Source organism: Haliotis rufescens, unplaced genomic scaffold, assembly GCF_023055435.1.
Source record: "Haliotis rufescens isolate VD_foot unplaced genomic scaffold, xgHalRufe1.0.p SCAF_3, whole genome shotgun sequence".
NCBI lineage: Eukaryota > Metazoa > Mollusca > Gastropoda > Lepetellida > Haliotidae > Haliotis > Haliotis rufescens.
The window spans coordinates 55,285,142-55,310,345 of record NW_025964001.1 but is presented as its reverse complement, the minus strand read 5'-3'; the positions used below and the strand labels follow the sequence as shown (position 1 = coordinate 55,310,345).

The 25,204-nt window shown below is 38.3% G+C and overlaps 1 protein-coding gene across 3 annotated transcripts in view; it reads left to right on the top strand.

Annotated features, from left to right (window-relative positions):
- The window catches only part of LOC124148741 (alpha-mannosidase 2x-like), a 120,465-nt gene that overhangs the window by 75,252 nt on the left and 20,009 nt on the right, over positions 1-25,204 (top strand). The window contains exon 1 of one of the 3 annotated variants that reach the window (XM_046519999.2): positions 5,270-5,394. The exons of the other annotated variants lie outside the window; for them this stretch is intronic. The gene's annotated coding sequence lies outside the window, so the exon portion shown is untranslated. Of the gene's footprint in view, positions 1-5,269; positions 5,395-25,204 lie in introns of those variants that run through there. 3 annotated transcript variants of the gene reach the window in all.

The window sequence follows — 25,204 nt, the reverse complement described above, 5'->3', positions numbered from 1 at the left end:
AGTTTGTTGATGTACCCAGCAAATAACAATGTAAACATGTCAATTCACATGCACTTTGCTACCTTAAATCAGAAATTTTTTGAACTGTTTATTTTCGTAATGTATGTATGGAAAACGCTGTCTTTGAATATGCTTGCTTCACCTGGAGTAAGTGTTATTTATTGTCTTGATAAGTCTTCCCCAATTGTAACATCTTGACTAGACTTGCACAAGTCTCTAAGGCAATAATTACTCGTTTAAATCATAATTTCTAGATTACATAAATAATAAGAACAAGTTGTCCCAACAAGTCCGTAGACTGTCAACATATCTAGACTTGCCTATCAGGAGCATGGAATTAGTACACATCCATGGACTTGTTTTTCAGTACAGCCTTTGAGCAAGGCTACGTCTTGACGATGACTTTACGTGCTGGATCTTCATGAAATATTTCAACTACCTACAACCATGTTCTAACCTCAGTAAATATATTATGCAAGCATATATGTTTGCTTAAAAAGTTTATCAATCAAATGAGGGGTTGGTTGTAAATGAAGTGTAAATATTATAAAGAAACCTTTTCATAATTTCATCACAATGTTGCATGAGTATTTCTGAAAAAATAATGCAGTTAGAAAAGGTTTGAGGCAATTAGGTAGAATTGTTGCGGAATCAAACACTCAATGTGACCCATGTCTGCTGAGAAGTGACAGTGCAATTTTCATGATATGATTATTGTGTCACTTATTCGTGAGGCCATGAATGCTGTGAGTGACGTCTGCTCCATTGCTTTTTAAGCATGTCCACATTTCGTTTTGCAACCAAGTTATTCCACTGTAGTCAATATTTGTTGACTTGATAAAGAAACAGGCATGGTGTAATCTCAATTTTTACTGCGGATAATTTGTTTCACATCGTTTCATCTATTCTTTCATTCAAGAGTTATATTTTCTCAGGATCTCAAGATCTTTATTTGTTGAAGCTTCAAAAGTTTTTCATTGAAGGGATTCATATAATTAGCTGCAATTTTGGAGCCAGTGTCTTGAAAGCAAACATGGCTGCCATTGTACGTCTGCTCCAGCATTCATGACAGGCATGGTGACAAATCTTGTTAGAAACAGATAGTGAAAAAGCAGGAAGCTTCTCAATGACTTCCACCTGAAGAAGCGGAATGATTTATTTACTTTTTGTATGTGGTTGAAGCGGGAGAAGTCGAGACAGCCTTGAATTAATGCAGTGAACTTTTCGGAGGGAGATAATCTTCACACTTGTTGGCGAAACACATGTAGTTTACAGCGCTGTAAGCGATGAGACTCGTCAGGTGGGGGTTAAATTAGGAGAGCCATCTCTCTTGTGATAGTAAACTCAAGATTGTTATTTCTCCAGCATTGGGCGTGACCTATTTCTGATAATGACTCGTCATTACAATTAAACTGGAATGTGTTACAGTTTGCTGAGCCATTTAGAGATAATGTTAGCCAATCAAATGCCAGGAAACAGATGTAGGGCACTAAATAGAGAATCTCATTGGTTAGTAATATTGACATGTTTCGCTTTTTATTAGATGAACTGGCATTGAAAAGCTATGTTCATGTGAACTATTAATCATGTTTGATCACATCGCATACCTAAAAGTAGTAATTTGATTAAAAAACAAAGTTATGGCACTTACAACATATATTTCAATCTAACCAAAGACGTATATACGTCCGTGATCTAACCGAACTTGAAAATCTTTCTACTGTTATAATACATTTTGGTATCTTTGTGGGGGCAATTACTTTGAATGTGTATATGTTCTAAAGCCTTCAAGTTACCAATGACCATCAAGGTAGAAATATGAAGTACTTTATCCAAAAATAGGACTTTATTCAAACTACTTACCATCAAATTATTCTTACCAGGAGGAAAATGAAAATTGTTATGTCAATCCTGTTATTTCTGTTTCATTACAAAGTATGCGATTTCAGTTCATGAATTCGGATCTTACATTCAGACTAGTATCTTTGACTTGCAATGAAAAGAGCTTTAATCTTCTGATGAAGGATTATTATCTGCACTGGATATCCAGCATGATATATGATATACTGTATGTCCATCATGGTATTTGATATATACCAGATATCAATAATGATATATGATATACTGTTTGTCCATCATGATATATGATATACTGTATGTCCATCATAATATTTGATATATATCAGATGTCAATGATAGAATTTGATATATACCAGATAACAATAATGATATATGATATACTGTATGTCCATAATGATATATGATATACTGTATGTCCATCATGATATATGATATACTGTATGTCCATCATAATATTTGATATATATCAGATGTCCATGATAAAATTTGATATATACCGAATGTCATCATGATATTTGATATATACCGAATGTCATTATGATATTTGATATACCGAATGTCATCATGATATTTGATATATACTGGATGTCCATCATAATATATGCTATATTGTATGTCCATCATGATATTTGATATAGCCAAGTGGTTAAAGCGTACGCTCATCACACTGAAGATCTGGGTTCGATTCCTGACATGGGTACAATGTGTTAAGTCCATTTCTGGTGTTCCCCGCTGTGATATTGCTGGAATATTGCTAAAAGCAGCATAAAACCATACTCACTCACTGATATAAACCGAATGTCCATCATGATATATGTTATACTGTATGTCCATCATAATATTTGATATATAACGGATGTCCATAATATTTCACATATGCCAGATGTCCATCATGAGATATGATATACTGTCTGTCCATCATGATATTTGATATATACCCAATGTTTGTCATGATATATGCTGCGACCTTAAACATTGGTAGTGATTAAACAAATAGACTTTCACATAAAACATCCTGTGGAGATTTCCTAAACCAGGTTCCGATTTCATTGCTTTACATCGTGAAAAAGAAGCAGAACTTCAAACCGATGTGGAAGCTAGTCCATCCCCAAATAGCATCTCCTCCTGAAAAGATACCAATACGTAATCATGTCAAAACAATATCATCAAATATGATTTAGAATACGATATTGATTTTATACATGAATAACACTAACAGATCGTTTTGAGGATAGGATCTCTATAGGATTAATGTTAATAGCACAAGACACAAGACATGGCCATGGCTTCCTCAGGAGGCATGCAGTGTCATACGGTACACTGTCATGTGCCTCTTTTATATATTCAACAACATGTTGTCATTTCCTGTAGCCGTCCTGAAGCACACAACACACCTTCGTGATTGGCGACAATATCCCTGACATGTTCCATGCAAGTTCCCACTCAAGGCTTCACACATTTCTATAGAGAGCAACTGATCAAATGCATTCACCTGCACAGGTTTTTGTGGTGGATGAAGTCGGAGCTGATGACTTATTGATCTGACAGTGGAGTGGCTTACCACGATGCCTATTGAAGGGGGCACGGGTGGCCCAGTCGTCTAAGGCGCCGTGATTCTCTGTGCAGAGTTGCGTCCTTTGGAAAGCCAGAAACCTATGATTGTGGGTTTGAATCCCGGTTCACCCCGATTATGTTTCTAGGTTTGTCTGCACCATACCCGTGCTCGTGGGTTTCACCCAAGTGGTAAACGTCTGAGACCTGCATCACTTCGGGCTTTCCTCCGCATTAAGCTGACATGCAGTGATATAACTGGAATACTGTTAAAAGTGGTGTTAAACCCAACTCACTCTCACTCACTCACTCACTCACTCACTCACTCACTCACTCACTCATCACTGTTGAACACTGCATCATTTTTCACAAATATCGGACGACTCTTCACAGTTAATGATTGACAGAAAGTATCAGAGGAGGGGTGAAGATTCCGGGGTAGAAGAGGTCTTCAGCAACCCATGCTTGCCGTAAAAGCCGACTATGCTTGTCATAAAAGGCGACTAACGGGATCGGGTGGTCAGGCTCGCTGACTTGGTTGATGCATGTCATCGATCCCAATTGTGTGGATCGATGCTCATGATGTCAATCACTGGATTGTCCGGTCCAGACTCGATTATTTACAGACCGCCATCATATAGCTGGAATATTGCTGAGTGCAGCGTTAAACAACAAACAAACAGAGGAGGGGGGGTTGAAGGTTGGGGGATGTTTCATACTTGTTTTCATTAAAATATTTCTGTAAAAGATGTTCAGTAGGTTTTCAGAAAATAATGTTTATTTGTTATCTATGGTTTTAATGAAGAAAGTAGCTGTGTGTAGTTATCTTTTTTTGACAGAGAAAGCAATCGTGCGTTTATGTGAATATTCTTAAAGTCAGAAGTAACTGAGAAGTGCTTCAATCTTAATACCTCATCTTTGAATATTTAATATCCACAGAATATAACTGGGCCTAAGATGATTGTAGACTTCATAAATATTTTTAATGTGAAAAATAAAATTTAACATTTAAAAAATCAATTTAATATTCTACCTCACAATGTTTGTGTTTTTCACACAAGGTATGGAAAATGTCTGTTCAGCAGATTTGATGTGTGTGTTTCTTCCTGACACCAGTATGCAATAAAAACACACCTCTCAATCATAACATAGAAATTGTCTAATTTTCAAATGAACCTACCTTAACCGGTCCTTAAATCCCTGATAATAAATTAATTACACATGATCTAATTTACTGTTTAAAAAATACAAGTTGTCACACATTTTGGGATTAGACTGGATTGTTGATCAGATGTTTTCACAAAATAGCAAGATTGTTATCAAATATTATAATTGATGAACCAAGTCTAAGATCAGTTGTTGTACAAATATCCTCAACAATTACTGAGCAAATACACTTTCCTAACAACTGTTATCAAGTAACAATAGAATATTGTCTACTGGAGCAAACAAATTGATAATTTCAAGCATTACCTATACAAGAGGATAAAACATCCATCAATACCGACAAACACAAAACCTTGTACCTAATCTATTAACCTCAATTGAGAAAATTTATTAGTTTCCACTTGTCTAAACAAACCAGATAATTACTTGATGACAAACAAGTTCATTTTACAAATAAAGATTTTTTGCCAATTAATTCCTGTCAGACAATTATAACAGAAATAAAACACTTTATGAATTATTCAGACAGGAGTCAGTGCATTAAGAACAAGTTTATTGGCAAATACTGTAAACACAATAATTGAAAACATTACACCCGGACGGCCCAGTTAGGTGAGCAAGCACAGGAAATCTCACCAGCAAACCTACCTGATCTGTAAAGGTGAAGGCTGAATGCTGGTGCAAGGTTAAGGTCGTATAGCAAGTCTCCATTGATCTGAGCTGAGTTATATTTAGTCAGGCAGAGGGATTTTCTGTCATTGTACCTTTAGGTACGGGACTATTGAGGTTGTGTGAGTCTCTACAGGAGTTTGAAAGGTAGGTGGATAGTTGTGTGTGAAATGTGGTTACTAGTCCAAAAAACAAGTTGAGTTGTAGCACATGTTTATTAATGCTGGTTTCAGGTGTAAATCACAGGTGTGTTATAACAGCAAAGTGTGTCAATCGGTTGGAGATATACATATGAGTCATAGTTGTTACTGTTCATGTGTTTGGTCCTGCATGACACGTTACATGCTACTGTTAACTTGTCCCTCATGCATACTTTCGCAGCCAGGTAAGCTGCTAATGATCTTACCTGGCCTGGCCGGCATCTCAGGAAACTGACAACGGAAGGTTCTCCTGCTTGACCAAGTTTAGATGTTGGACTGAATTAAGCTGGATGTTACTTAGTGGGTGTCCTTTGTGATGAGTAATAGAAGCTTTTAAAATGACAGTCAACTTATTTGTAGGTGAGTGAGGCGGGTTTAGGGAGTGATATTTTTAATTACCTGACAGTGTCATAGCACAGTGTTTGTAGAGTCTCACTCACACCAACAATATATCTGAGAAGTTGACAAAGTTAAGATTTACATGGATACAATTTGAAAATATTGGACTTTTATTCATGGATTTTGATTTAATAAAATATTTACATAAATTACTGCTGCGGTTCAGTTTAATGTGTTGAGGTAAATTCTGTCTTTGAGTAAATTTTGTATATATTTTATGTTACTATAATAAATAATTAAGATGATTTACTGACTTTGTGTCTGGCAGAGCTGTCTGTGCATAGGGTAGATCCTTTGTAGTGTGTATCGTTTTACTGACTTTGTGTCTGGCAGAACTGTCTGTGCATAGGGTAGATCCTTTGAAGTGTGTATCGTTTTTACTGACTTTGAGACTATGATAGGAAATAGTATGTTAAGAACTTGAGTTAACTAATGTAAAAGTTTTAACCACATTGGCAGATCAAACCAAAAGTTGAATTTCCCCAATGAACTTGTAGAGCCCTTGATAGATCTACCTTTGTGTCCAGGTCTATAACAAGACGTGTAAACCCACTTAGATCCCATTCGCAACGAGCACATCCATGCTTCAATACATAATTGATCAGTCGTAAAATATAATTCCCTTTGGTCTAAAGATAGGAGCCAGCTAAATACATTTGTATCCTGTTTGAAAACACCTGGTGTCATCACTGATTTTCAGTGATACATTCGTATACCGTATTTGACGTAATAAGCACCCCGCTCTAATAAGCAGAGTAACTGCCCTTGGGAGTACCAGGATCCTGTGGTAATTGGTTGGAATCCCTGATAATGTTTCTAGGTTTGTCATGCTCGTGGGTATCACTACTGTGGTAAACACACGCCCACGACGATATTTGCTAATATATTGGCTAGTGAACAATCCCAATTAACACCCCTTCCGATTGATCAATGTACACAAGACTTATTTATTCGTGTATAATATGTGTGTTATATGCACCCTTAATTATAGACAATTAAATTCTTGGAAAATATATCTGTCGTATATAAACATTTCAGGCTGTCAGCATAAACCAGGAAATTTACGATCTTTCAACTCCTTTTTTTAACACCAAAATAATATTCTAATAAGAGCCACCTATGTCTAATTTTGAGAGCGCCCTGGGCACTTATTATGTCGAATACGGTAATTTTCACTGCTATTTCGCTTTTTACGCCAACTAGAATCTGTTTCTTGGATAATCGAGACTGGTTACTCTCTGGCGTTGGTTCGCAATTTATATTTGAACACATGAAGAGAAAAAGCTTTCACCTTATTGAGGGTGGGCCGTCAGAGTAAACTGCAATGGCACAGATTCTCTTAAATATTGTATACCATATACATTTATAGTGTTCTTAGTGTGAACAGTCAATAATATTAATATTTCATTCCGTCGTGCCGGCATTAAGGTGTTGTTTGTGAATATGGAAGCTTGATCCCGGAACATTGTGTTTTGTATGTTGATAACTTTCCACACACGTCCCTAATTAGCTACGAAATTAGTTCTCTTTCAACACCGGTATTGCAATAAATATTGCATGTGTGATCAAGATGAATATCAAGTTGTGAAGGGATTTGAGAGCATAGTATGCTTTGATTGTGATCGGAATGTATTCCTTACAAAATCCTTTTTTTTGTTAAATTGTCTGAACTTTCATCAATTAATTGGATTTGCCCATTTCCAGTATGTGTTCACACGAGCAGAGCCTTCATACTCAACAAATTTCACCTTCAGATACTGGGTCATTTAATAATTGATGATGGAAAAAGGTACTAACATCACTTCAAAAAGAATGGGAGAGTTTGACTTACAATTTATACATTACACAGTAATGTGGGCTTTTCAAAAAGCTTTTTTTCTATGTTTTTAAAAAAAATAAATCTTTTTACATTGAGAAGAAATAGAAAGTTGAGGTGTTGATACAGATAGGAACAGCATGCATCATGTTTTCAACTGGAGCCTAAGTTAGAAAGCCGGCTAGTTCAAGAATTCAATTCACATTCAAAAGTGCCTTTGAATTACTCTTTTTCGTTAATATTTAAATTTCAGACTAACCCAAGAACTTATAAATTTAATTCACAGGAAGGATATGAGTATGGTCCAAAAGTGCAATATTTATGTTAAATCATAAATGTCAGTCATAAATTACATTCGTGAGCCATTTCATGGGAACAAAATACAAGCCTAGCTATTTGACAAGCTTGCACTGCTAAGTCATCTCTTTAATATGACGCTGCATCCTGACTGACACAGGCCTCTCCACTGCACATTACCATAAGACTCTATTGATACCAGGTCTGGCACCAGCTGTACGACCAAGTGAGAGATTTCCTAGTGTTACCAACCTCATCACCGCGGCTCTCACGGCTATGAAAGAGGTCGACATTTATGTGCAGCATAACCATCACCAAACTTCCTTGAGGTATCATGTGGTCTTTTGTCGCCTTTTGTTGCCTTTAATGCCCAGTTGAACATAACTGGTTTGCTAAAGATACCGTCTTAATTGTTAAGCTTGGTCTTAAACCATGTCAACTTTTGCTAAGTTATTTGGGCAAATATTTGACATTGCAGTGACATAGATTTGACACTGTGACAACATGAGATTAGGTTATTGCATAACTAGGGCACGAAGATGACCCTAAATTCTCCCACGATTCCCCCACTGCTTTCCAGGCAACTGCTCTGTACCTGCTGTGCATCCCTTGACTCAAGTGAGTGGGGCATGACTTGTCAGGCCAGGATCAAGCTACTGTAGTGAGCTTTATCATTTTGAGGGTATCACACCAGACTGAGAAGACTATCGCTGCTATTGATTCTATCATCATATCAGTTCCAATCAGTGTTTGTCCGCCTCCCAAATGACGAGGATGATTTTTGAGGGGTATGTTTGCCAGGGCTGAGATTGGTAGCCAGCATCCCTCAACAATACAAGGAAACCTCAGATAGCTCTTCATATTAACCCGTCACTGATTCCGCCTTTTGAAATGGTGTTTGCGATATCTATAATTCATAGAAGACAATCGGAAAGCTCGGGGGGACTCATGCACATGAAAAGAGCTATCAGAATTTCCGTTATGTAATTTTTGAAAGTTGTGAGATTGTCATGTGCGTGGTGGGGCTGCTTGTTTGGTTGTGTTTGCTTTGCATTAAAAGGTTATAGAGTCGACTCTCTCCAACTGATTGATCCGCAGCAATACTCAGGCTGAAATTAAGGCATTAACCTGAACGTATTTTTAGCATGGTGCGATGAGACCCTTTACCACTCCGATACAGACGATTACTTTATAATGGTGACTGGTCTAAATTAAGTAATAAACTTCTGTATACTGATGGTAGAAGACATTTAATTCTATCTAAGTGATTGATACTTTCTACAACCAAAGGTTAGTGTTATCCTGGCTGTAGGATTGTCCAAAGACGTACATACTATTATATATACGTCTTTTGATTGTCTAATAATATATATATATATATATATATTATCTGTTTGCAATTATATAAGTATTTAAGTCACCTAAAAAAAATTATTTAGAGTTTGCTATATATTTTTAATACCTATATATAAGTTGATATTTTATATGAAATATAGCATGAAAATGTCATTTTATCTCCCCAGAAACTGGTTATACCCTAGAATGTGTAAGCATGGAGGCATTCAAGTTATCATTCATGATCAATTGTTTCAAAAACTTCTGAAATAGGCAAACTGGTTTGATTGTAATACATGATATATCGTCAATACCAACAGCCTTAGCATATTGTTGACAAACAAAATCTCTCAACACATGTGTTAATTCTATATAGGGCCTGAAGGGATTAGTCCTGCACCACCATTGTGAAAAATATGCATTTTATGAAACGAAAAAAGATCAAGATTACACAAAGTCTAAGCTAGATCTATACCACCAGAAAGGAAAACAATTTAGAGGAGAGAAATGGTTTGTGTAATAGCTGTTATTGACTATATGTTAGTTAGAACAAATGATGTGGTTCCTATTACCTAATCACTCCTAATCCAAGGGGCTAACAGACTGACATTAAAATGTACACCACTTCTAACTTTACAGTGATAGGTTCAGGAAGATTTAAAAAATTACCAAAAAGAAAATCCTACCTACCCTGTTTTAAAATTAAGTGTAAATGTAAAGTGTAGTTTCTAGGCCTGGGATGGGTAACTCGGGTACTCGGGTACTCGGGTCGAGTGAGTCTTGACTAGGACCCGGGTACCCACAAGGCTACCCAGACCCGTGGTTCGTCACGTGATATATGGTTTAATGACAAAAAGTATCTAAAACTTGTACCTACATCTTGAGACCTACAGCGGGTACCCGGGTAGGGTCAGGGGGCAGGGTACCCGGGTAGTAAATTTGGACTCGTCCCAGCTCTAGTAACTTCACTATTATATGTATTAGGCCTAGGTTTTTCGGTTTTTCTCATGCATACAAAAGCGTTCATTATCTAAATTGGGAATGTTGACATTGATTATTAATATACTGCACTAGAACTTTACTTGTTTGCTGAAAGATATTCAGAAATATCAAATCAGTAATTTTTGCAACATTAAGTTTGTAACAAAATACACTCGCAACAAATAATACATGTATGTTTATAGGTTGAGTACATGTGCATTACGGTGTATAACATCCTTGGATCATTCCAATGTCAGCGCGACCCACTGCACTGACATTTGCAAAGTGTATGGGGTTGTTAACCATTCAACATATGTCCAGATCATCACAGAGTTTTTTTCTGTGTTTTCTGAGTTCCTTGAGTGGAGAGTCAATATGCTAACTTAGACTTCAGAACAAAGGAGTGTTGTGCCTTTACAGGACCCTATTTATAGATACATTATGATTCCTTATAGAATTTGAAAAATATGATATTTGGATATGTAATAGGGACCAACTAATTCATATTTGGGTAGGGGGGCTGGGTTTTGTTTGCTGTCACAGAGATGATATATTTTCATTTACTCATTTAAAGCATAAATTGTTTTTCGCTGAAAGGGGGCACATTTTTTCAGGTTCAGTAGACAATAACATTTTTAGTGTTTGAATCATCCTGGACTGGTTACTATTGTGACACAAGGTCGGAATGATGTCACGCTAGAAACGATGTCATAACTGATGATTGTTGACGTTATTCCACAATTGTGGTTTTCCAAGACGGCGGTCAGGATAAGTGCATTTTTCTAAAGATCTCAAAACTATTGAGAAAAATTAGGTAACAAAGAAATCAGGGCACTCATATGCACGAAACCTGTGTAAAAATTCATATATTACACTCGCTTTCTCTAGGAAAATACAAGAATTCTCACCCTCGTTTCGTAATATCAGTTTGACACACATGCTTGTATGATAATCTGTATGTATATATACTTGTACATTACTGTATTCGACGTAATAAGCGCCCAGGAAGCTCTCAAAATTAGAAATAGGGGGCTCTTAATAGAATGTTATTTTGGTGATAAAAACCGAGTTGAAAGATAAATTTCGTGGTTTATGCTGAAAGCCTGAAATGTTTATATACAACAGATATATTTTTCCAGAATTTAATTGCATATTATATTCAAATAAATAAGTCTTTTGTACATTGATCAATGGGAAGGGGTGCTAATTGGGATTGTTCACCAGCAAATATATTATTAAATATCTCCGTGGGCGCTTATAAGAGCAGGGCGCTTATTACGTCGAATATGGTATACCCTTTTGTATGTTTGTATGAAGTTATGGAGCTGTGATGAGTTATGTGTTTGTGTCACTGGTACAGTGTTGTTATCTATGTGCATATAACTGGGGGGCCAAACCAAGCAGTTAAATACTTGAACGTTCAGATCTGATTGAGGAGAGGTGAGGTGAAATGGGGTTTAACGTCACGTCTAAGATTATTGCACTTATGTAGCAACGTGCATGTACGTGTGTGTGTGTGTGTGTGGCTGCTTGTACTAGTCCGGACTGATGCTGATTTATAGTGCTAGCTCACTGAGATACCATGCCGCAGTTTAACATGGATACCCCACTCAGACACAGTATACTGACTCTGAGCCGACCAGCCGTCTTTTTATATGACGCGGCTGGGGATCGAATCTCGGACCTTCCTCTCTCCGGGCAGACTCTCTACTACTACACCAGGGAGGCGGTCAGATCTGATTGAACCTAGTTGAACAGCTAATACACATTGAAAGACAAAAGTAACGCTTTATACTATATATTTCCATATTAAATATCCATTTTCACAAAATTGTATCCTCTATACTATTTGATTTGGTTTACAAAGTGACATTCCGATAGTGAAATACAGAAACCTGTGCGGAGTTGCATCCCTTGAGCATGCCAGGAACCTATGATTATATTTCTAGGTTTCTCAGCACCATACCTGTGGTAAGACCAGTATCTCTTCTCTCTTTCCTCCCATATAAAAAACGACTTGTATTACAACTGTAAAACACTCTTCAAAGATTCATTAAACCAACTTACACTATCCACTTGTTGACCAGTATGGAATAAATAACTACCAAAGTTCCTGTGATAGATCTAACTGGCAGTTTACTTAATGAGCATCATGTCTGCGGCCCCCTGTCCATGTGCCACTGGTGTGTGCCAAGTCATCAAGTAGGCTTGGATTATCCCGACTCTCAGCCAGCTGAAGTGTTACCACGCCAGACAGCTAACACGCCAGACAGCTAACACACTGAAGAGGATTACGTTTTACTTGTAGCGATCATATCTCACATGACCGAGACAAATATTTCACAATATTGTCATCATATTTCAGAAACATTCCCCTTTATCTTGATTTCAGTGCATCCATTGTGCTGCTGATGTTCAAGTCTGATGTAACAGCTGACATTAGTATCTCAGATATAACAGCAGGGCTATTCTTCCCAACATAAATCTGCAATGTATGTGAAGATTGTCACATGAATATTTCATTGTGCGAACGTCTGAAGATATTACGCATCAGACGCTGTTTTGATAATTCAGACTGGCTTGTGGTAAGTTAGGAATATGAGCTGACTGTACTACAACCTCTTAAAAGATAACATTATGTTCCATAAAATGGGTGGGGCAGTCGGGTAGCCCAGTGGTTAAAGCGTTCGCTCGTCAAAAAGACCCAGGTTCGATTTCCAACATGGGTACAATGTGTGAAGCCCATTTTTGGTGTCCCCCGCCGTGATTATCCTGGAATATTGCTAAAAGTGGCATTAAACCATACTCACCCACTCACTCACTCACTCACTCACTCACTCACTCACTCACTCACTCCATAAAATGAGTAGGTGGAGGTAAGTGTTAGCGGGATACAATACAGACCAATTATTACCTTTGGCTGAATCCATTTTTTATCTTACAGCAATCCCCCCTCAGATGACCTTGTCTGGTTGTCTAGATATTGTGATGACCATAATATTTCAAGGATAAAGGCAGTCATGTAATGTATTGACGCAGTGGCGGCCAGCATTCTCTCCATCCCACCAGCATCAGCATCGCATGTTTGTCCCAATGTTTGTGCAGATAATCTTCACAAACAGGCGGCAGTCACAAATGGCAGGAGTTGCTCTAGGTGTGTGGCATGGTTGTGTAATTACACCAGGGTTCCACAAACACATCTCCTCCCGTTATGTCACTCTCTGTGTAGTGGCTAGGGCAGGCTGGCCTAGTGGTCTGGGGCACATTTCACTTCACAGAGAGGTGTCCCTTAGTTATGCCAGGATTTGATGGTAATGGTTTTGAATCCCAAATTCAGTTAGCCTTATCTTTGGTTTGTCAGCACCATACATGTGGTTGTGGGTTTCACTTGGGGCTTTCCTCCCACATTAAGCTCACACACCGCGATATAACTGTAATACTGTTAAAAGCGGCATTAAACCCAACTCACTCACTGACTCTTATGCTGACAAGCTGTTATATAACTGGAATACTGTTCCCAACCCTATTCACTTGCTCACTATTTCATTTTTGGTCAACTTAAGGTTTGAAAAAAAAAGTAATCCAGATTATTTAAATAAAGAGGATTATCATTTCTTGTATTTTGAGGCATTATAAATAATGAATTGCTTACACTTAAAACATTATCACTTCAGCCATCGCAAATATCTCCAACAGCATCTGGACTTTTGCTTCATTTCTTCATAGTAACGGCCATGTTTTTCTATCTGTTTGTTGAGCTATGCTGCAAATTCAGTTTGTGCTGAATACGTCAGGACAAAACAATTAGCAGCAATAACAGGTCATAAAAAGTTAACTCAATGACATTTTAAAAAGTTTGTTATCAATTAAGTAGAAGTGAAAAGGTCAACCACAGTGATGTACATGGATGCTGTGCCGGATATGGGAAGAGCAGCAACAGAAGATCATAAAAATGCAACTAAATGACATTTGTAAACAAGTTAATGAAGTGAAACCATGTGCAGACTACAACTGTGTTTATCATGAGTGAGTGAGTGAGTTGGGTTTAACACTGCTTTCAACATAATTACAGTTATATCTTGGTGTATTATCTTGATATGGGATGAAATCCTGAAGTGATCCAGGTATCAGACATTTTGGCGAAATAATGTGAATATTACCAGGGTTAATCTGGAATTTGAACTCACGATCATAGGTTCCTGGTGTGCCAAAGGGACACAACTCTGCACAGCAAATTGCAGTACTTTAGACAGCTGGGAGGGGGCACAGGTGGCCCAGTCATCTAAGGCGCTGCGATTCGCTGTGCAGAGTTGCGTCCCTTGGGCACGCCAGAAACCTATGATTGTGGGTTCAAATCCCGGTTCACCCCAATAATGTTTCTAGGTTTGTCAGCACTATACCCGTGCTCGTGGGTTTCACCGAAGTGGTAAATGTCTTGAGACCTGCATCACTTCATGCTTTCCTCCCACATGAAGCTGACACGCCGCGATATGACTGGAATACTGTTAAAAGTGGCGTTAAACCCAACTCACTCACTCACTTAGACAGCTGGGCCACCCATGCCCCTGTTAGTGGTACAATTCCACACAGGTTTGTGTGTGAGATTGGACACTCTATGTCAGGTATCGCTGTAGTCGTAATACCTCAGGATAGAAGAAATACAGACTCATTGTAATGAAGGTTACATCCATAGAAAGCCAGGCATGTTTATGCAAGTCCGCATGTGCTTCTAGAATATCAACAGCTTTTTCGGAGAGCCTGAGATTTTACCGGAATTTAATTCAATATCGGCGACACCATGCTGTGAATTAAACTAGGGTGTCTACACAATTGATGTGGGTCTGATTTAATAAGTCCTGTCAAGCTGATAAACTGTCAGGGGCATCCCTTGGGGGCCCATTTCCCACAAATATCCCCATGGAATATTGGTAAAAAACCCGCAAGAACTGGCACAATTGTCCCTTGAATAACATTATGGAGCGATCATGTTATTATTGGCTTGTTGATCTGCACCTGTCTGCTTGTGTGTGTGGATATCATCTTCTGATCACTGCTTTCTCATGGCTTCTTTTCCTATAGAAATCTCAATGTTGTTGACCCAAGTAGTTTGTGCACTTGACTTTTGCTTCCAGCTACATGCTGTCACAATTCATTTATTTTTCGTTGACATCAGATTGTACATGATAGGGTTTCTAATGTCTGTTTCTGCATGGGGCCCTCTGTGTTAGGATGCAGACAGGAGCAAGCACCTGTTTCTTGTGTCTAGTCATTTCTGTTATCTGTGGAGTAGTATGGTGTTGATGATCTCGACATATCCGTTATCACCAGTGTGGTGTGGTATGGATGGTCTAGAGAAATCCGTTATCAGCATAGTAATATGGTTTTGATGATCTAGACATATCTTTTATGAACAGACTGATGTGGCATTGATCTAGGCATATATGTTATGAGGAGAGTAGTATGGTTTGATGATCTCATATATCCATTATCACCAGTGTGGTGTGGTATGGATGGTCTAGAGAGATCCGTTATCAGCATAGTAATATGGTTTTGATGATCTAGACATGTCTTTTATGAACAGACTGATGTGGCATTGATCTAGGCATATATGTGATGAGGAGAGTAGTATGGTTTGATGATCTCGACATATCCGTTTATCACCAGTGTGGTGTGGTATGGATGGTCTAGAGAGATCCGTTATCAGCATAGTAATATGGTTTTGATGATCTAGACATATCTTTTATGAACAGACTGATGTGGCATTGATCTAGGCATATATGTTATGAGGAGAGAAGTATGGTTTGATGATCTCAACATATCCGTTATCAGCAGAGTAATATATGTTTGATGATCTAGACATATCTGTTATCAGCAGAGTAATGTGGTTTTCATGATCTAGGCATATCCGTTATCAGCAGATTAATGTGGTTTTCATAATCTAGGCACAACCGCCATCACCAGAGTAATATGTGTTTGATGATCTAGGCATATCCGTTATCAGCAGAGTAATATATGTTTGATGATCTAAACAATTCCGTTATTAGCAGAGTAATGTGGTTTTCATAATCTAGGCACAACCGACATCACCAGAGTAATATTTGTTTGATGATCTAGACATAACCTTTATCACCAGAGTAATATGTGTTTGATGATCTAGACATAACCGTTATCAGCAGAGTAATATATGTTTGATGATCTAAACATTTCCGTTATCATCAGAGTAATGTGTTTTTCATGATTTAGCATCATATCCGTTATCAGCAGAATAATATGGTATTGAATATCTAGACATATCCGTTTGCAGCAGAGTAATATGGTATTGATAATGGAAGTATTTAAGATATTTTTAAGACATGAGGACTGGAATGTAAAAATGTTAATATTTGAACTGATAAGAACAGAAACTGAAAGTACAAACGCCACATCAACTGATGTGGCCTGATAATTGTTCCGAACAGGTACTAGATACCTGACATACTTGATCATATCTTGATCATATCTTGATCATATCTTGATCATATTTTGATCATATCTTGCTTCTTGCTTCTTGCTTCTTGCTTTCTGTGTTAACATTTTCACATTCATTTTTCAGTAGGACTGGATTCTTTTTCAGTAATTCTAAGTTTGATATCAATTCAAATTTTAATTGTATTTTTATGTGAAATTGTATTTTAGTATTTGATTATCTTTACAGTTTTAGGAGAATAAAATTTAATACAATCAGGTGTAAGTGATCCTTTTTAGATTACCCTCATATTCATGAGAAATTGAAATAATTTGATTTATTAGTCAGGCTTGGTTTTAAGAACTTGTTTACAGATTCCGCGAACCCCAAAATTATGGTTCATGTTCTCAACTTTCACTGCAAGTATTTGTGTCATTTTCACCAAAATAATATTCTAATAAGAGCCCACTATTTTTAATTTTGAGAGCACCCTGGGCGCTTGTTACGTCGAATACGGTATCCCATTAAATTGGAATTGTAATAATCTACTCAGAAATAGCTAAGGACCACCATTCATATTATATAGTATATCTGTCATGTGTCTCATTCTGTCAGATTAACCATAGTTATGTGAAAGAATTGGGTGGTCATTCATTTTTGGGGGGTAGGATATTTTTTTATTTTTTTATTTTTTTATGCAATCTATTCAGGCCAAACATTTTTTTACCAAGCAATTGAAAATAAGGTTGAAAATAGTCAGTAAGCTAATGCCTGGAAAAAGATGAGTGCGTGTTTGTAGACGTTCCCTGCTTGCTCAGTTTGGCTGTATACAATCCCCTCTTTTGTTGACTGTTGACTAATCATCACATGGTGGCAGCTCGGTGTTTATTTACCCCGTTCATTAGTATTCATGTCAGGTGGATGGTATGTAGATTACCTGGATCAGCATCACATTGGTGGTCAGATAGCCATTCAACCCGTCTTTGTTTAAACATTGTCTGCTGGCCGGCTGAATGGTAGATGGTTGCCATCCAGTCCACTGTCCCCTAGAGCATTCTAGGTAAATTCCACACGTGTCAAATTTCATTCATTTAAATGGTGTGTTTGGTTGAACACTAAATGACTTGACTGTCTTCCCGTGGGAGCAGCTTGGTGGAACAGAGATTGTGAAGTTTGGGGTGGCTATAGAAAATTTGGGGGGGCATTTTGGCTGACCAGTGAAACTTGGGGGTATCATTTGGGCTGGCCATTTATTATTTTGGGTGACATTTGGGCTGACCAGTGAAACTTGGGGGTATCATTTGGGCTGGCCCTTTATTATTTTGGGGTTACACTTGAACTGACCATTGCAAATTCTGGGTGACATTTGGACTGCATGACCATTGAAAATTTTAGTTGACATTTTGGCTGACCATTTAGTATTTTGGCTGACCATTTAGTATTTTGGCTGACATTTGGGCTGACCATTTAATATTTGGGCTGACATTTGGACTGGCCATTGAAAATTTTAGTTGACATTTTGGCTGACCATTTAGTATTTTGGCTGACATTTGGGCTGACCATTTAGTATTTTGGGTGACATTTGGGCTGACCATTGAAAATTTTAGTTGACATTTTGGCTGTCCATTTAATATTTTGGGTGACATTTTGAATGACCATTTAATATTTAGGGAGCCAGGGTTGCTTGCAAGATAGACATAATGTTTTCAATTACTGCTGCAGGAAATGCCACATTTTTACTCTGAAAAAGGAGACAACAATTATTTGGAAACCTTACAACCCATTTTTCAATTCAAAGTGATGTAGGGCAGTGGTGAAGGTGTTTGCCTGTTATGCAGATGATCCTGGTTTGAATACCAGGGTACTAGCAGGAAGCCTATTTCTGATGTCCCCAGCAGTGATGTGGCTGGAATATTGCTAAAGTCTTAGAAAGCCATACCAGTTGAAAGATGTTGTCAAGTAGAGAGTCAGTTAGGCCACATTTAGCTAACCTAAATCACAGATTTCAAAGGTAAAATTTACAGGCCTGACTGTAGGTGTTCCTGTATAACCAGGTAAGCTATAGAGACAGCGGCTGATCTAAAGAGTACCACCCCAGACCCACACCCACACCCACACCCACACCCACACCCACACGCACACCCACACCCACTTAATCAGAATCCTTGATCTACCTCTCTATACGATGTCCTTGTCTTTCAGAAATAAAGTTTATCATTGACCTTTTACATGACCTCAAGTTAAAATGAATAGGCCAGGTCACCTGATATTTCATGTTGAGTCAAACATCACCCTGTTGCATACAAATGATTCAGTTATATATCCTTTCATATTGAGCATTCATTAATTCAGCCATACCATTTCGACTTGATCACACAATACCAGCCATCAGAGGTTAGGGATAGCTCTTATTTATGCAATCATTAGACTGTGTTGTGAAGTCGAGCCCTGTCAAACAGAGTCATTGTGAACAGTGTCTAGCCCCCGACTACTGGAAATCCAAGTCAGACTTTAATCAATGCAAATGGGTAATTGATGTAAAGCTCTTAAAACACTGTTCATGTACATTTGCTATATAAATATTTATTTAGAGAAGTCGCTCCGCCAAACATGGGGATAAATCCTGTATGAAGGATTTTTGTTTTTTATTCTTTTTTTTTTATCATTTTTTTGTGTACGATAATTCCCATATTGATTATTATATTCTACTATTTGAGCTTTGTGTGAATCAGTTGTTCAATATCTGAGGGCAGAGATAGCGAATTAGGCGAGATTTTCCTATTGTACAGTGTCATAACCATTTGAGATGGTTTGGGTCACATTGTTAGTTGTTAACACACTGTTAACTAACTTTTCATGTCATGTGATGGCATGAGGTCCTGTTTATAGCACACAACTCATAAATCAGAAGTTAAGCAGCGTCGGTTGTCCAGGGTACCGTATTCGATGTAATAAGCGCCCAGGGCGCTCACAAAATTAGAAATAGGGGGCTCTTATTAGAATATTATTTTGGTGAAAATAGTTAAAAGATAAATTTCATGGTTTATGCTGACAGACCGAAATGTTTATATACGACAGATATATTTTTCCAGAATTTAATTGCCCATAAATAAGGGTGCATATAACACACGAGTGCGTATTATACACGAATAAATAAGTCTTGTATACATTGATCAATTGGAAGGGGTGCTAATTTGGAATTGTTCACTAGCCAATATATTAGCAAATGTTGCCGTGGGCGCTTATTAGAGCGGGGCGCTTATTACATCGAATATGGTAGTTGGATTGGGGACTGTGTTCTGCAGCTTGGCCCCAGAGAGTTTGTAGGGGTTCGGTCCTGTGTCCACATGCAAACACCTGTAGCTCATGAGGCAAGTGACTTTGTTTGAAACATGCCTCTGTTTATCCAGCAGTAAATGGGTACCAGGTAGGATGAGATGGTGATGTGCCTCCCAGGCTGCTTATATTGTATACTCCCCAAGGAGCTGAGAATTAAATCGAGTACACACTGTTCCAGTGTAGAAATAATATAGAGTGTCTGTTAGCAATCGAGAAGTATTCGACGCTCCGTAAGCAGATCATCATCTTTAGGTGCTATAGGGGACTGGATGGTTCAATCATGTGTGCAGAGTTGTGTCCCTTAGCTGAAAGAATCGGTTGGTCATGGGTTCAAATCCCGGATTAGCAACAGTTGGGATCTGTTGTCTATGGGCAAGTGCTTTGAACAGAATTTCAATTGTGTCATGATATGACGATTAATGTTGGAAGCAATACAGGTCTTAGATGTTTGCCACTTAAGTGAAACCCACTACAAGGGAACAGTGCTGACAATTTAAACCAAGGTTCATAACCAGAGCAAACTAGGATTCAGTCATCGGATCCGGTCATTCCCAAGGGATCCATTTTTTTTTTACAGCCAATTCTGGGCTCTTTATACAATGGACCACCCATGGACCCACGTTTGCCTGTATACTGTGAAACTATGCTCGTAGGTTTCACCAAAGTGTTCATCCCTTCAACCTGCTTTCCTCACAACTGACAGTAACTTAAATACCGTTGAAAACAGAGATATGTTGAAATTTGTTCACTGATGCAGTAACTCAGTGGGTAGTGTGTTTGCCAATCTCATTAAAATCAGATCTTAGTTCTTGCTACCTCTAAACAAAGATCTGAGGACATCCCATTATGGGTCACGTCAGAACAACCTTTCGCGAATTTTGACCGACCAATGAAATGACTGACAAGAAATCGACATTAGCCAAACAGAAGGCAGCTTTCTCGAGCTTTACGACACTAGTTTCAAACTGGCGACTACGCTTTGAAACATATTTTGACGTATTCTTGATTAAAAAAATTAAAACTGATGAGAAGAACATTCTGGAATGGCTTAAAGATGGCCCAGATTGTACGGATATAATCATAAAACCCGTAACTGTCGTTCGGAATACCCCGTGTTAAATATTTCGTGGTTGCATGATTAGAAAACACATTTTAACTGTCACTTTCATGATCTGGTAAGCGACGCTCTGATTGGTTGGATGAAAGGTCGTTCTGATGTGACCCTTAATGGGATGTCCTCAGATCTTTGTTTAGCGATAGCGAGAACTAAGATCTGATTTTAATGAGATTGTGTGTTTGCTTGCCGTGTAGAAGACCTGGGTTTGATTCCCAACATGGTTCATTTTGTGAAATTCGTTCTGATTGAGAAGCTTAAGACTAAACTGCCTCCTCTTGATATATTTTTGACATATTTTTGTTTTTGTCATTTGATATTTGTTTTGCCTCTTAACATGTTACAGAGTGTGTACAGCATGGAATATTTCATTATCATTTAGATAAACTCATTTGAGACGTGAAACAATATACAATAACGAGTGAAACTTAATATGGAAATTATGAGCAGTCCTTCTCATTGGTAATTCCATCCTTAAACCTGATAAACCTCTTCATGACATATCATAGCGTTTCCTCAAATATCACTTGACATTTCCATCCTAAGTAGACCTATGCCCAATAAGTCTGACACTGACAGTCGTCCTGACACGCATATTGGATAGTCTTAACATCCCATATAACCAATAGTTCACCATCGGCATAAGCATCAGGAACATTGCCGAGGCAGATTTTCATCCAAGTCATTTTCAATAGTGAGTCTGCTATCGTTTGAGTTTCTTCTTATTTGTTTCTAAAAATCGATGACATTTATTTCAGAACTTGTCATCTTTATGGATTAAATTTTCTTTTTGAAAAATTCTCTTTTTGAAAAATTCTCTTTTTGAAAAATTCTCCTCATGCAGTGTGATAGAATCAAGTGAAATAGACTGAAAATGTAATCCTTGAATTATTAAGGGCCACAGTTTAATACTTTAAACTCATTAAAGTCAAGATTGTCTTTGTTATGGTTGTAGTGATATTAATTTTTATAGGAAAAGAGGTCTGTTTGTTGTGTGTTTAAGAGCTTGGAAGATGAGAGCTCAAGTCTGAATGGCCACAACTTAAACCTTATCGGTATTACAGAATTAAGTATCACTGGTTGCATGCGTGTACGTATGCATTGAGTTCAACATTATCTCTTCATAATGGATTAGTGGCAAGGGTAGCAGAGTCGTTTAAGACACCACCATTTTCTGTGCAGAGTTGTTTCCCTTAGCTAGGTGTCCTCAGATCTTCAAGCAAAGAGGTTACATTGTATCGGAGTGGGACCCGTGAAGATTCCGGAATAGAATAGGTCTTCAGCAACCCATGCTTGCCGTAAAAGGTGACTATGCTTGTCGTAAAAGGCGACTAACGGGATTGGGTGGTCAGACTCGCTGACTTGGTTGATGCATGTCATCGATCCCAATTGCGTGGATCGATGCTCATGATATTAATCACTGGATTGTCTGGTGCAGTCTCGATTATTTACAGACCGCCGTCATATAGCTCTAATATTGCTGAGTGCGGCATTAAATAACAAACCAACAAACCAACCAACGGAGTGAGAGGTCTGATTATGATTGTGTCCAATTGCATCCCCTAGAACATTTCTCCCACATGAGGCTGACACACCATGATATAACTGTTCAATGCAGTGTTAAACCCAACTCACTCACTCTATCACTCACAATGGATCAACAACAGCATCCTCATTAGGCTGTCAATGTTCAGTTGTCATGTCTGATTTGAGTACTGTTGTGGGAGTTTGATAATTATTTTAGAATTATTGTTCGACAATATGTCTGTTGCAATTGCCCTGTCGAGAGCTTGGCTGTAGACAGGCAGACTATATTCCCTCTTGAGCGGTACATTCGTGTTCTGGAAGCCATATGCTGTCCATAACAGTGACAGGTTTGGGCCTGCCAAGTTGCAAATGTAGAATATTTTCTGTGTAATATTCTTTGATATAAAGGTATTGCTGTTAAATCAAAATGTATTGACGTGGAAAAGGATGTCATTCTTTAGTTCATCTGTTGTTTCAAGTATGATGAATTAAGATAATTCTTTTGAACAATCTGTATGTTGCCACTGTTTCTGGTAGATTTTCCAAGCCTTTGAGTGAAAGAGAGGACAGCTAACATGAAATATCAAGGGTGAAAACAAACATGGCCCTGAGAAGACTACATACAGTGCAATCATGTAGAAACCTGAATATTATGAGAGGCAATATGATGTTCTGAATATAAATGGAATGGAATTAACCATAGAATGTCATTGACTGAAAATATCTATCATGCAGTTCAAATTTCAAGCCAGAAAATGAAAATTCAATCTAATTTACCTAAAATATTGTGTCCTGAAGTGTATACAATGTCTTGAAATGTAAATGCAGTCTTGGAATGTGAGTGCAGCCTCTTGAAGTGTGAATGCAGCCTCTTGAAGTGTGAGTGCAGCCTCTTGAAGTGTGAATGCAGACTCTTGATGTGTGAGTGCAGGCTCTTGAAGTTGGAGTGCAGCCTCTTGAAGTGGGAGTGCAGCCTCTTGAAGTGGGAATGCAGCCTCTTGAAGTATGAGTGCAGCCTCTTGAAGTATGAGTGCAGCCTCTTGAAGTATAAATGCATCCTCATGAAGTGTGAATGCAGCCTCTTGAAGTGTGAGTGCGGCCTCTTGAAGTGTGAATGCAGCCTCTTGAAGTGTGAGTGCAGCCTCTTGAAGTGTGAATGCAGCCTCTTGAAGTGTGAGTGCAGCCTCTTGAAGTGTGAATGCAGACTCTTGATGTGTGAGTGCAGGCTCTTGAAGTTGGAGTGCAGCCTCTTGAAGTGGGAGTGCAGCCTCTTGAAGTGGGAATGCAGCCTCTTGAAGTATGAGTGCAGCCTCTTGAAGTATGAGTGCAGCCTCTTGAAGTATAAATGCATCCTCATGAAGTGTGAATGCAGCCTCTTGAAGTGTGAGTGCGGCCTCTTGAAGTGTGAATGCAGCCTCTTGAAGTGGGAGTGCAGCCTCTTGAAGTGGGAGTGCAGCCTCTTGAAGTGGGAGTGCAGCCTCTTGAAGTGGGAGTGCAGCCTCTTGAAGTGGGAATGCAGCCTCTTGAAGTATGAGTGCAGCCTCTTGAAGTATGAGTGCAGCCTCTTGAAGTGTGAATGCAGTGTCATGAGGACACAGTGCAATGTCATAGAATGAAAAAATCAATGTTGTGGTTCCTCTCAACTTGAGTAACTTCTACAAGTGAAATATTTGTGCCATATCGAATACTCAGGAAAAAGAAGCTGTATTTTGGAACTGTATTTTCAACATTTTCCCACAAGTGAATGTTGTGTGTTCTAGAATGCTTCAGAGCTGGGATTGTTTGTTGACAGATGTGAGCGTGTATTTTGTCAGGCTTATATTTCATGTGTGTTTTTCTTTAAGAAAACAAGTTACCTCACTCATTCTGCTATCTGGACTGTTTAATATCCCAAGGGATTTGTGGGAATAATTTGTCTGAGAAAATCTGGTGTGCACATGATAAACGTCTGTTTCAATAGTGGCCTCAGCCGGTCTCCAACAGTGCTGGTCTGACACACAAGCAGACATGTCGCAACATATATGGACTGCAGCTCATTTGGAGACAAACTAAGTATGTTTCCAATTTAGAGGTATGTGTTAATATGCTGTTACATTTATGACTGTTTTCTCGGAAATTTGACACAGTACCATTTTAGTGCGATAACAATATTGTTGTTGAAATGTTTGACATTTAATCATGGGGTGCTTGTAAATGTGATCTAATTTGGTGGATTGGTTTCACTTCCGATCACTGTTTACTTGAGGAAACATATCCAATATTGTTGGCATGTACAAACTGGAAAAGTTTCATATTTTAAACAAATCTTCACATGATTTGCTCATGTTGACTGCCTCAACTGGTGTATCATCTTCCCGAGGCAAGAGAGTTAACTGACTTTAAAAGTCCAGTTTCCACCCTTGCCGAACTAGGCTGGAATTCCTGGGATTTGATCGTAGCGCCACCAGTCGCTATTACGAGTTATTTCCTTTCTATGACTCTCCTATTGACCAATCAGATTCAAC